Consider the following 13604-nt stretch of genomic DNA (forward strand, 5'->3'; position numbering starts at 1 on the left):
CGTGGATTACGTTTAGTGTCTGGCGCTTTTTACACCCGCCCTGTGGAAAGCCTTTATGCTGAGACTGCTGAACCTCCGCTGTTCAATCGGCGAGCAGTCCTTCTGAGTTGTTATGCTAGCCATCTGTCTTCCATGCCTGCTAATCCAACCCATGACATTTAATTTTTTTCGACGCCTCCTTTGATGTAGGGTATGCAGGCCGCCCCCCTCCCCCCCCCCCCCTCCCTACTACCACCGGGAGTCCGCTTCCGTCAACTGCTCCATTCTCTTTCCTTCCGCTTCCCTAAAACCTTCTTGACAACTTGGGGCTCCGTCCCCTGATCTGCCTGCTCCGTGACCTTTGTCAATTTCTCAAGGATGGTACCCCTTCACTTGATTATCGTCGGGCATTTGCTGCTCTATGTGCACAAATGAAGGAAGCCACGTTTATTTACACTGATGGCTCGAAAACATCGTTAGGTGTAGGGAGTGCCTATATTGTTGGCAACGCCCCAAATCAATTTCGGCTTCCCGACCAGTGTTCGGTTTATACTGCGGAGCTTTACGCTGTTCTCCAGGCTGTCCACTACATCCGCCGCCATCAGCGGATGCAGTACGTTATCTGCTCATATTCTCTCAGCTCTCCCCTCAGTCTCCAAGCTCTTTATACAGTCCACCCTCTGGTTCACAGGATTCCGGACTGTCTGCGCTTGCTCCACCTGGGGCGTCTCGATGGCGTTCCTCTGGCTCCCGGGACACGTTGGTATCTGTGGAAATGAGGCGGCCGATACAGCAGCCAAGGCTGAAGTCTCTCTTCTTCGGCCAGCTATTCAATCGATTCCCTTCGCCGATCTACGGAGCGGTTTATGTCGTCGTGTTGTTCTTTTATGGCACGCACATTGGTCGACACTTCCCCATAATAAATTGCGGGACGTGAAAGCTCTTCCTTGTGCTTGGACCTCTTCCTCCCGAACGCGTCGTCGGGAGGAGGTAATTTTAAATAGACTCCGGTTAGGGCAGTGTCTTTTTAGCCATCGACATCTTTTAAGCGGCGATCCTCCCCCACTCTGTCCCCACTGCTCTCAGCTGTGGACGGTAAGACACCTTTTAATTGAGTGCCCCTATTTTATTCCGTTACGCGCCCGTCTACAGCTGTCGCCTGATATATCGTCAATTTTAGCAGATGACACGCGCTCGGCCGATCGCGTTCTCGAGTTTATTAGTGCCAGCGAAATGACGTCAGTCATTTGAAGCTTTTTTTGGGGACAGCCAACCCCTTTCTGTAGTGGATTTTTAAGCCTTCCTTCTGATTTTAGTTTCTCCAATTTTTTGAGTTTCGTTCCCATTTCTGCTGGTTTCCATTTTCGGTTTTTAGTGTTTCCTAAGTCACAGACCGGGCGCTAATGACCATAGCAGTTTTGCGCCCTAAAACCAAAACGAAAAAAAAAAACCAATACCAAACCTTTATTCTTTGTGGAACACATTGAAGACAAGTTTGGCGAAGTGGACTCCCTGAGCAAGGTGCGGTCGGGTTCGTTGCTGATAATAACTGCTTTAGCTGCCCAATCTGCGGCCCTTCATGCCTGTACCCATCTTGGCACAATTCCTGTGTCCATCACCCCCCACCAGTCTCTAAATATGGTACAAGGTGTGATTTTTCACAGGGACCTCATCCTTCAAATTGATGAGGAACTTCGGGACAATATCGGACGGCGGGGTGTTCACTTTGTTCGGCGTGTCCAGAAGGGTCCTAAAGACAATCGCTTTGATACGGGTGCCTTTATCCTGGCCTTTGAAGGGGATACCCTCCCTGAGAAAGTTAAGATTATGGTTTATCGATGTGATGTGAAGCCGTACATCCCACCTCCTATGAGGTGTTTTAAGTGCTTGCGTTTTGGACACATGTCTTCCCGCTGTTCACAGCCCCTCTCTGTGGTGACTGTGGACGCCTACTCCATGAGGGGAGTCCCTGTGTTCCCCTCCTGTGTATGTAAATTGTCATGGTAGTCATTCTCCACGTTCACCAGATTGCCCAGTATATAAGAAGGAAAATAAGATACAGGAGTATAAGTCCCTCGATCGTTTAACTTACACAAAGGCCCGTAAGAAATGTACACGACTTCACCCTGTGTCCATGACATCTAGTTACGCCTTGGTTACATCTACACCCCTTCCTCCCCCTTCCTACCCCCATCCCGGACCCCTCTCCTTCCCCCCTCCCCTGCGGCTCCCACACCTTCTCCTCTGGGCGCTGCTCCCCCTCCCCAGCCGGAGAAGTGTCCCACTCCTTCGGCGTCTGCCGGTCAAGGGCGCCTCTCACGGGATGCCCCTTCCCGGCACCTTCCAAGTCAAAGGTCTGCTGCCGCGCGGCGACCGCGAGAGCCGCGGTCTGGCGGCCCCCAGCTCGCCCGGTCTCTTTCTGTTCCTGATCTTGCTGCAGCTGGCTCCTTTATGCCACACAGCCCTCCTCGATCGCAGCCTGAAAAGAAGAAGAAACATAAGTCCCGGGACAAAGAGCCTCTGGTGCCACCGGAGGTCTCTTCCCCGACTTCACAACCGGATTCTGACCTGCCGTTCATGCATGTCGCCCCCTCCTTGTCGGTGACGGGTGGGGACCCGGCGGTCTGACTGGATTTAGCGTGTTCAGCCCCCATTTAAACCATCTTTTTGTGGTTCTCCAATGGAATTGTAATGGATACTATCGTCGCCTTCAGGGATTGAGATCCCTTCTTTCACCCTACTCTGCAGCTTGTGTGGTTCTCCAGGAATCTAATTTTACTGATTCTTACTCACAGACCCTCCGTGGGTTGCGTGTTTTCTGTCGAAATCGGGTCGGACCCCTGCGGGCTTATGGTGGCGTTTGTACGTTGGTGCATACAGACATTGCTAGCACGTGGATTCCTCTTCAAACTACATTGGAAGCGGTTGCTGTTAGGGTCCACTTAGACTCTGCGGTCACAGTTTGCAATCTTTATCTCCCTCCTGACAGGACTCTTACACCTGCTGCCTTAACTGCTCTTCTTCAGCAACTTCCTCCTCCCTTCCTCCTCCTTGGGTATTTTAATGCTCATCATCCCTTGTGGGGCAGTGCCTTTCCATCTAGACGAGCTCTTCTTATAGACCAATTTATTGCAGACCACGACCTGTGCCTTCTTAATGATGGCTCCCCTACTCATTTCAGTGCCGATCATGGTACCTTTTCTGCCATTGATCTTTCTCTTTCTTCTCCCTCTCTCCTCCCTTCATTACACTGGTCGCCACACGACGCCCTTCGTGATAGTGACCATTTCCCGTTGATTATCACGCTCTCTTCCCGCTCCCCGATGGACAGGTTACCTCGTTGGTCTTTCCGACGTGCCGATTGGCCTCTATACACAGCACAGGTCGTGTTTTCTCCCTCTCTGTCGGGTTGTATTGATGACGTCCTACGTGACGTGTCTGACGCCATTGTTCGCGCTGCTAGCCTTGCTGTCCCGTGCTCATCTGGGCCATTTCGTCGCCGGCCAGTCCCATGGTGGAGTACGGCCATTGCCATTGCCATCCGTGATCGCCGTCGAGCTTTACAACACTTTAAGAGGTACCCATCCATAGCCAGCCTTACTACCTTTAAACGCCTCCGCGCAGAGCAAGCGGATATGTTGGGAACGATTTGTTTCTTCCCTTGGTTCTACTGTCCCTCTGTCACGGGTATGGACTACACTTCGCTCTCTCCAAGGTTGCCATCGGCAGTCCACCCTTCCAGGCCTTCACCTCCCAGATGGCCTTTGTACGGACCCATTAGTTCTTCCAGAACATCTTGCGACTCATTTTGCAGTGGCGTCAGCCTCCTATCCAGCTGCTTTCCTTCCCCAAAAACAGCGGGCTGAAGCTTCCACCTTATGTTTCACCCCTTGTGAGTCAGAATCTTACAACGAACCTTTTACTGAATGGGAATTTCTTTCTGCTCTATCTTCTTCTCATGATACGGCCCCTGGCCCAGATTCCATTCATAACCAACTGCTTCTACATCTCAGTGCTCCACAACGGCAACATCTTCTTCGGGTGTTTAACCGTATCTGGCTCCAGGGTGACTTCCCTTCTCAGTGGAGGGATTGCATCGTGGTTCCTGTCCTCCTGTCCTTAAGCCTGGTAAGAACCCCCTATCTGTTGACAGCTATCAGCCAATTACTTTGACCAATGTTGTTTGTAAGTTACTTGAACGGATGGTAGCCTGTCGGCTCAATTGGGTCCTCGAATCTCGGGATCTATTGTCCCCTTACCAGTGTGCCTTTCGAGAGGGACGGTCTTCAATCGATCATTTACTTCGCTTGGAATCTGCAGTTTGGCAGGCTTTTTCCCAGCGCCGCCATTTGGTTGCAGTGTTTCTTGACCTTCGCAAGGCCTATGACATGGCCTGGCGCCATCGCATCTTACTTACCCTTCATCAGTGGGGTCTTCGAGGCCCACTTCCGATTTTTATCCGCCAATTCCCGTTCCATCGGTCATTCAGAGTTCGAGTTGGTACTGCTTTTAGTTCTCCACGGACCCAGGAGACGGGCATCCCACAGGGTTCTGTCTTGAGTGTCCTTCTTTTCCTCATTGCAATCGATGGACTTGTGGCCTCTGTCGGTCCCTTGGTCGCCCCTCCCTGTATGTGGACGATTTCTGCATTTGGGTTAGTTCCTCCTCGATGGTATCTGCAGAACGGCAGCTCCAGGTAGCTATACGGCGTGCCTCTGCACGGACCCTCTCACACAGGTTTCAATTCTCTCCTTTAAAATCGCGGGTGGTCCACTTCTGTCGCCGTACTACGATCCACCCTGATCCAGAGCTCAATCTCGCTGCACAACGATTGCCTGTGGTCCCACAGTTTCGTTTCCTGGGTCTTCTTTCCGACAACAAGCTCACTTGGCTGCCCCATATCAGACTCCTGAAGGTAGGATGTTTCCATAAACTCAATGTCCTTCGCTTCCTTGCCCACTCCTCTTGGGGTGCGGACCGTTCCCTCCTTCTCCGTCTTTATCGTGCTCTAGTTCTGTCTCGCTTGGACTATGGTTGTCAAGTTTATGGTTCAGCTGCTCCTTCCACACTGCACGTGCTGGATCCAGTCCACCATCGTGGTATCCGTTTGCCCACCGGTGCCTTCCCTACTAGCCCTGTTGATAGTCTCCTGGTTGAAGCTGGGATCCCCCCCCCCCCTTTCTGTTCGGCGGTCCCAGCTTCTGGTGTCTTATGCACTCGCTATCCTTTCCTCTCCCACTCATCCTTCCTATTCTATCCTGTTCCCAGACCACCCGACTCCCGCCCACGGGCGGGTTTACCGGTTGGGCTCCGGCTTGCGTCTCTTTGCCGTGATTTTCAGCTTCCTTCTTTGTCCTGTCTTCCTCGCTCCCTCCCCTTCCCCCCCCCTTCCCCCCCCCCCTCCCCCCCCCCCTTGGTTAGTTCCTCGGCCTCGAATTCGGATGGATCTCCGCCGAGGTCCGAAAGATTCCATCCCCCCGGTGATGTTCCGTTCCTTTTCCCGCCAAATTTTATGGGAGTTTCGGAATGCTGTTGTTTTTTACACTGATGGCTCTAAATCTGCTGATCATGTTGGGTTTGCCTTACGTCCTCTGTTGGAACGGAAAATCATCTGCTGCCACCTACATGTGGGGTGTTTACTGCGGAACTGATGGCAATTTCCCAGGCCTTTACCTTTATTAAACAGTCCTAACACGACCACGTTTTGTTATGTACGGACTCGATGAGTGGCCTTCTTGCTATTGACCGGTGTTTTTCGCGCCATCCCTTGGTCTTTGCCATCCATGACCATCTCACTGATATTCACCGTGCTGCTTGTTCCATTGACTTCCTTTGGGTCCCTGGCCATGTGGGTATCCTGGGTAATGAGCTCGCTGATCGTATGGCTGGGGGACCAGTCACTTACCCCCCCGTTTTCTGTAACCCCTCCTGCAGCGGATTTATGGCTTCACATCAAATCCCACTTCGCACAGTCATGGGCCAATTCTTGGGAGGCTACTCCCCTGTCTAATAAACTTCGTGCGATTAAGGTGACACCAGGCCCGTGGCGTTCTTCCTTTCGCCTCTCCCGAAAGGACTCGACCACTCTGTGTCGTCTCCGCATTGGCCATACCAGGCTGACCCATGGTTTTCTTCTGCGTGCTGAGCCACCCCCACTTTGTGGTTGTGGAGCCTTCCAGTCAGTAGCCCACATTTTGGTTGAATGCCCCCTTCTCTTGGCTCTGCGTGCTAAGTACAGACTCCCCCACACTTTACCTTTGATGTTGGCTGACGATTCCCGGATGGTCTCTCTGGTTCTCGGTTTCCTCCGGGAAAGTGGTTTTTATTCTCAGTTTTAAGGTTTTTAAATCTCTCTGGTGTCGGGGCAGGGCGGTGAGTGTTTGGGTGTCTCCCACTGTAAGGCGTGTTTGGCGATTCCCGATTCACCTCCCTGACCGAGATCCTCTTTTCTTCCCCTTTTACTCTGTTTTTAACTTTTTTTTTTTAGTGTTGGTTAGCTCCTTTTCCCATACGTATTTCTACATTCTACAAATCTAGCGGTTGCACCTTTTAAGTCACAGGTGGTCTTGCCTATGCTGCTTCAGCATAGCGTTGGGTTCGTTTTCTTGCCGACTTCCCTCATTTTGTTTTTACCATTGACAACATGACTGCCCTTTTACGTTTTTCCCTTTTTCCCTTTTATTGTTCTGACTTTCCTGAGATGTCCCATTAGCGGAATGGACCATATTTGAAACAAGGGACTGATGACCCTGCTAGAATGAGATTTCCACTCTGCAGCGGAGTGTGCGCTGATATGAAACTTCCTGGCAGATTAAAACTGTGTGCCCGACCGAGACTCGAACTCGGGACCTTTGCCTTTCGCGGGCAAGTGCTCTACCATCTGAGCTACCGAAGCACGACTCATGCCCCATCCTCACAGCTCTACTTCTGCCAGTACCTCGTCTCCTACTTTCCAAACTTTACAAAAGCTCTCCTGCAGGAGAGCACTTGCCCACGAAAGGCAAAGGTCCCGAGTTCGAGTCTCGGTCGGGCACACAGTTTTAATCTGCCAGGAAGTTTCATATCAGTGCACACTCCGCTGCAGAGTGAAAATCTCATTCTGGAAACATCCCCCAGGCTGTGGCTAAGCCATGTCTCCGCTATATCCTTTCTTTCAGGAGTGCTAGTTCTGCAAGGTTCGCAGGAGAACTTCTGTAAAGTTTGGAAGGTAGGAGACGAGATACTGGCAGAAGTAAAGCTGTGGGTACCGGGCGTGAGTCGTGCTTCGGTAGCTCAGTTGGTAGAGCACTTGCCCGCGAAAGGCAAAGGCCCCGAGTTCGAGTCTCGGTCGGGCATACAGTTTTAATCTGCCAGGAAGTTTGATGACCTTGCTGTTTGGTCCCTTAAACCTCAAACAACCAACAAACCAACAAGTGCTAGCTCAGTCCGACAATGTTTAACTTTGGTGATCTTATGGGAACGGGTGTTATCACTGCAGCAATGCCGTTGGCTGTCTTTAAAACTGGTACCTTACATTAGATAACAATACCTCTGGGGGGGGGGGGGGAAGGGTGCAACATTTTCCAACAGCTGTTACAGAGTAACTGGTGCATCTGTCATTTCAAACACATTCACTTTCCAAAGAAAATGATTTGAAATACACATAAAAAGCAGTTATAACGAATGTTGTAGAGAGACTGAGCATTAAAACCTTTTACACTCAAAGGTAAGGGAACACTGTATCCATTCGGTAAAAGACACTGAAACATTTTGGGAAATGTAATTTGATAACCAAGGAATTATGCTAGAACAGATTTTAAATCAGAGGGCCCACATTCAGTAAAATTTTAACCCTTGACTATGGCTTACATAAATAATTCTTCATTAATGATTGACCATAACACGAGAGATGAAACAAATAAAAGGAAACCTTCCCAAAATATGATTTCAAAAGAATCTCGAGAGAAACAAAAGTCTTAAGCTAGACAAAAACTTCTCTCCAGGAAACACTAGATTACTAATCTTAACAAAGAACAAAGCTATGCAAATATATCTCCTTTTTAAGGGAGACAGTGGCAGTCTTTGTAAATCCATATCTTTGCCATTTTTTGTTCAATCTCATTGAAATTTTGCACACTTATGTATAGAGATGTAATACGAATTTTTTAATCTTAATTTTTAATAACAATCTAATGCAGTGAGTTAATTTTGAATTTTTTATTGCATTATTATTTTAAGGTACACTTTTTCATAATTTCGAGGCAAATTTGGCAAATTTTTTTAATGGTAAAATAATCTACTCTAATGCATGTACAATTAAGTGCAGTAACTTTTTGGTAAACTAATGCTATTATTTTCTGTGATATTTTGGATTCAAACATTTTTTACAAGCAAACTTTTCAATATATTATCTACCACAAAACTGTGTATAATATCTAGATTAAAATTTTGTTCCACTTAAATATTGCTTCAAAGTAAAAGAATAGGTGTGCCAAATTTCATTGCAATCCTTCCAGTAGTTTCTGATATATGTGTCCTGAAAGTAGAAAACCATAGGTTGCAGAAAAATCATTTCAAAGTTTGGATGAAATGTATAAAAAGAAAAACTATCATACCTTAGCTGAAACTGTCCATATCCATATTCCATTTCTTCCTCATCATCCTCTACAGCTCTTCTAGCTTCTCTGCTCCTTTGCCTAGCAATTTTTTGTATGTTCTGGACTGAAGTCTCCGCCTTCACGATTCTTTGCTTATCGATGATCTGCAGTATCTGCTCAGTGAAGACTCCATGAGTAAAGCCCAACTTGCTGAGGATGTGAAGTCTTGCCACATTCCCATCATTAAACACTGCTGCAGCTTCCAAAGCAGAAATCTTCACCACAGTCTTTGGACATCTTTTCCAAATAAGAGCATTGAGATTTTCATTTGGGTTCTGTGTTTCCCCATGCAGACATTTTTCTAGCAGTTCTAGTGGAGCTAGTGCTCTAAAAGTTGGTTTAATGGCCATTGAAACCTCACAAGGAAGGTTATTTTTATGGGTATAAGCTTCCTCACTTTCCTTACTTTTCAAAAATTTGCACCATTCATTAGAAGAGAGGCCATGTTTGGGTGTAGTGTCTGTCGACAAGTAATGAAACCAAATGGCCCATACTGCTTTCCTCATACTGTCCAAGCTTATGAGGTTACTTCTAATTGCAGCACCATAATAGGATTGTAGGCTGTCAATTCTCTTCATTGTTAGTCTGTTTTTACCTCCCAGTGGCTTCCCATCCTCTAGTAGCTTGCCTTTATTGTCTGCAACAAGTGTTTGGAGTCGTCCACCCATCCTCTTCTGAATATGGCCTAAGCATTCCAGTTTCTCAATAGTGCAATCTTTTTCCATAGGAATGACATTCAACTACATTCTTGAAAGCACTAGAGTCTCCGTCTTCTAAATACTGTACATATCTTACTCCATACTTCTGCAAAGATCTATAGAAAATGAATTTCATACCTGCAGCTTCCATCTCACCACTGAAGCCTGCATAATTTCTGCTACAAACAGCTTTATGGGCTTCTTGCCATTCTGTTTCTTTACCTGCATCAATATATCTCTTGTGCATGAAATATGCCGAACAATATTTAGACATCACCTCTAAGTCTAAAACTTTTCCATTGTTGAAACTCCATGCAGTGAAGTATGCCCCCTCTTCATCCAGGAACTGTCACAATAACTGCTATATCGTTGCTATTAGTTGCTTCACAATTTTCTTGAATTTCCCCCAGAACTGCCATTTTCATGCTCTCTTCACCTACTTCCGCAACTGCATTGAGGAGAGCAGTATTCATTGCATAACATTTTAGGGGAGAACCAGGCAATTTCTTAATACCACATAAAAGGTTTCCACCATCTCTTCCAATCCCTATACATCTTACTCCATAAGAAAATCTCATATTGGCTTCATAGATTCTATTACTGACCTTTGATGTTTTGAATGTTCTGTCAGCATCATTTCTGCATAATTTCTGCTACAAACAGCTTTATGGGCTTCTTGCCATTCTGTTTCTTTACCTGCATCAATATATCTCTTGTGCATGAAATATGCCGAACAATATTTAGACATCACCTCTAAGTCTAAAACTTTTCCATTGTTGAAACTCCATGCAGTGAAGTATGCCCCCTCTTCATCCAGGAACTGTCACAATAACTGCTATATCGTTGCTATTAGTTGCTTCACAATTTTCTTGAATTTCCCCCAGAACTGCCATTTTCATGCTCTCTTCACCTACTTCCGCAACTGCATTGAGGAGAGCAGTATTCATTGCATAACATTTTAGGGGAGAACCAGGCAATTTCTTAATACCACATAAAAGGTTTCCACCATCTCTTCCAATCCCTATACATCTTACTCCATAAGAAAATCTCATATTGGCTTCATAGATTCTATTACTGACCTTTGATGTTTTGAATGTTCTGTCAGCATCAGAGTTTAGACACAAAATGTGCAATGTGAAAACCAAGCCTTCTCTCTTTCCATCATTAACCAAATGCACATTTCCTCCACAAACAGGGCACTTGCAGGCTTTTCTAAGTGCTTTTGCCACCATTTCCAGATCCACAATTCTGAAACCTGTATTTCTGTCATGATTTGTTTCTTCTGACACAATCCCTGTCCCAAGTTTTATTTTCGATACACTTAGAGACAAGCTAATGTTTAAATCTGCAGGTCCGACCCTAACCTCAATGTCAGTTTTTCGCTTTATATTGGAAATATGGGACTTAATATATTTTTAAATACTTCACCAGGCCTAGGCATTGTAAAAAGGGATCACCAGATTCAACCTAGCACAAAGAATGGCACAATAAGTCAAGTGTCACTCAAATTCCACTGAACAGCACAAAACCTGTTTACAGCACTCCACAGCTTTCAATACCACACTGATTGAAGCAGAAAATGGCTCCACAGACTTCTTTACAACACTGCTGTTATGTATACAAAAAATCACAGCCTTATAAAGCTATATTTTCTAGGTTCACAGGCCAAATTCTGCAATAAAATTTTTCCTCCATTTGGCACATTGAAAAGTGGGCTTGGCGCATTACACTGCTTAGGGTTTAATTTTTTAATGCCATTTGTAGTTCGAATTTCAAGGAAAAAATTTGGGATAATAATCTCAATTATATTTACTGTCAAATAAGCAAATAAAAATAATTTGTAAATTTTTCATTATTTCTGCCACTGTCTCCCCTTAAAACAAATTAAAATTTTTAAAATCACTTAGCCGGTATAAAGCTGCCTGACCATATATGATTTTAAAAACACTGCGCCAATAACAAGCAAAATTAGTAAATGCTTAATAGCACTTAGTTAAATTAAATATGGAGAGGTCAGTGAACACACTGACAGCAAAGTGTACTATTTGCAGTGGACAACTTGAATGCAATCATTTCCAAAGATCATCAGAGTATTAAACAAAGTTAATCATTGTCATACATTAATACCAGAATCTTAGAAATGTTTTAACTCTTAACTGTGAAGTTCACCGTTTATTGGTTTGCATACTTTTTGTTCTACGAAAATCCACACGCAATAAGGCAGAATTTAGCCAACTTAGCAAATGATACATTCTTTCTTGTTGTGCCTCATGAACTTAAAAATAATCCTGATAGTACATTCAAGAGTGTATTAACAGCTTGTAATCCAGACATAAAACCAGGTGGTCCTCCAAGCGTAACACTTTCATGCCATTGCTCAGTTTATAGCGAAGAAATAACTTGAAACATCACTTTACTTCCACATGACACTGCGAACATATACCATAAATGAAGCTACTGAACTTGCATCCAAGATAACACTGTGAGAACTACATGACATCAACTTCACATGTGAACAGCTTCACCCTGTCCCACAGTATTAACTAACACTTTCGTTCGCTGAAGGTGACAATACCATGTGGTGGTTTATGCATGGTACTTCATACGCTCATAACTCGACTGTGCTGTCGCCTAATGAAACACCAACCTACGAGGTGCAGCCTTGGTATCTTTGGATATTGTTAGCAGTCTGGCTCAATGGAAATAGATTCTTTAACTGTTTCCAGTCTGGACTATGTTCTTCTTTTACAGTCTCAGTAAGAAATGGAAGAACATTAACTTTGTCTTTCATTAGGGAAGTAACTTGAAATAGTTGTAATTTAATCATTTCCTCTCATTCTATGAAAATCATTTATACAAGAGACCTAGCTACTCTTCCAAGTTCTACAACCATCAGGTTACTGAGATTAATCACTCTGGATGTCATTATATTAATATAGATGTATTGATGTATCATGGGATAAAACAGAGGTTTTCATTCTCAACTGTCAAGTTCACCGTTTATCGACCTGCATTCTTCTGTCTTTTCATACTACGAAAATGCACAGGCAATAAGGCGGAATCCACCAAACTTAGGAGATGAAGCAGTTTTTGAAACCAATCTTTTTACATGTAAAAGATCTGTTCATGTTAAAAACTGTGGTTGAAATGTTATGATGGCGAGGTTGTTTATAACCATTTTATCAAATGTAAATTATGGAGTTAATGATTTGTGAATTAAAAGTTTTTTTTTCTGTATGAATGTGCGATTTGAAAACTTTCAGACGCTGTATCAAAACAAAAGTGAAACTGAATTTGGTAATAAATTTAAAAAAATCGGATCTATTTACAAGAAATGTATGAATGCAAATACTAAAGAAATAATTTGAAGAAGAAGAAACTTGTATCAGATGAAATAAAGAAATATGGTAAATTATAGTTAATGCAAAGTCATTTAAGTTTTGAAGAATCTGGTAGAAAATTTGGAAAAATAAGACTAGCTGTAAGAAATGTATAAATGCAGACATGTCTGTGATGAAATAAAGGAAGATGGATTAAAATCTTGTACTTAATATAAGGGAACAAAAAATTTAATATTATTTGAAAGAAAATTAGGAAAACCAGAATCTGCTGGTAAGAGCTGCTGTTTGGTTGAGACTTAAAACTTGCACTAAATGTAAAGGTGGAAATACCTTAGTAGAATTTAGAAGAAAACCAATACCAATTCGGAAGAAATACAAAAATGAATATGTTAAAGATGGGTATAAACTGAAGAGGAAGAAGAGAGGAAGATGTACCACAGGTAATAATGGAGGACAGATAGAAAATTGATGAATTTGAAGGAGAGGTGGTACATCCAGTAAATTAATACACTCCTGGAAATTGAAATAAGAACACCGTGAATTCATTGTCCCAGGAAGGGGAAACTTTATTGACACATTCCTGGGGTCAGATACATCACATGATCACACTGACAGAACCACAGGCACATAGACACAGGCAACAGAGCATGCACAATGTCGGCACTAGTACAGTGTATATCCACCTTTCGCTGCAATGCAGGCTGCTATTCTGCCATGGAGACGATCGTAGAGATGCTGGATGTAGTCCTGTGGAACGGCTTGCCATGCCATTTCCACCTGGCGCCTCAGTTGGACCAGCGTTCGTGCTGGACGTACAGACCGCGTGAGACGACGCTTCATCCAGTCCCAAACATGCTCAATGGGGGACAGATCCGGAGATCTTGCTGGCCAGGGTAGTTGACTTACACCTTCTAGAGCACGTTGGGTGGCACGGGATACATGCGGACGTG

At 44.7% G+C, this 13604-nt stretch overlaps 1 non-coding gene across 1 annotated transcript; it reads left to right on the forward strand.

Moving 5' to 3' along the window:
• Window positions 1-7239: 7239 nt before the first annotated feature.
• On the forward strand, window positions 7240-7314 carry Trnas-cga (transfer RNA serine (anticodon CGA)). Its single transcript has one exon. It is a non-coding gene; the product is annotated as a tRNA-Ser (tRNA).
• Window positions 7315-13604: the final 6290 nt, after the last annotated feature.

This window comes from Schistocerca serialis, chromosome 9 (genome assembly GCF_023864345.2).
Source record: "Schistocerca serialis cubense isolate TAMUIC-IGC-003099 chromosome 9, iqSchSeri2.2, whole genome shotgun sequence".
NCBI lineage: Eukaryota > Metazoa > Arthropoda > Insecta > Orthoptera > Acrididae > Schistocerca > Schistocerca serialis.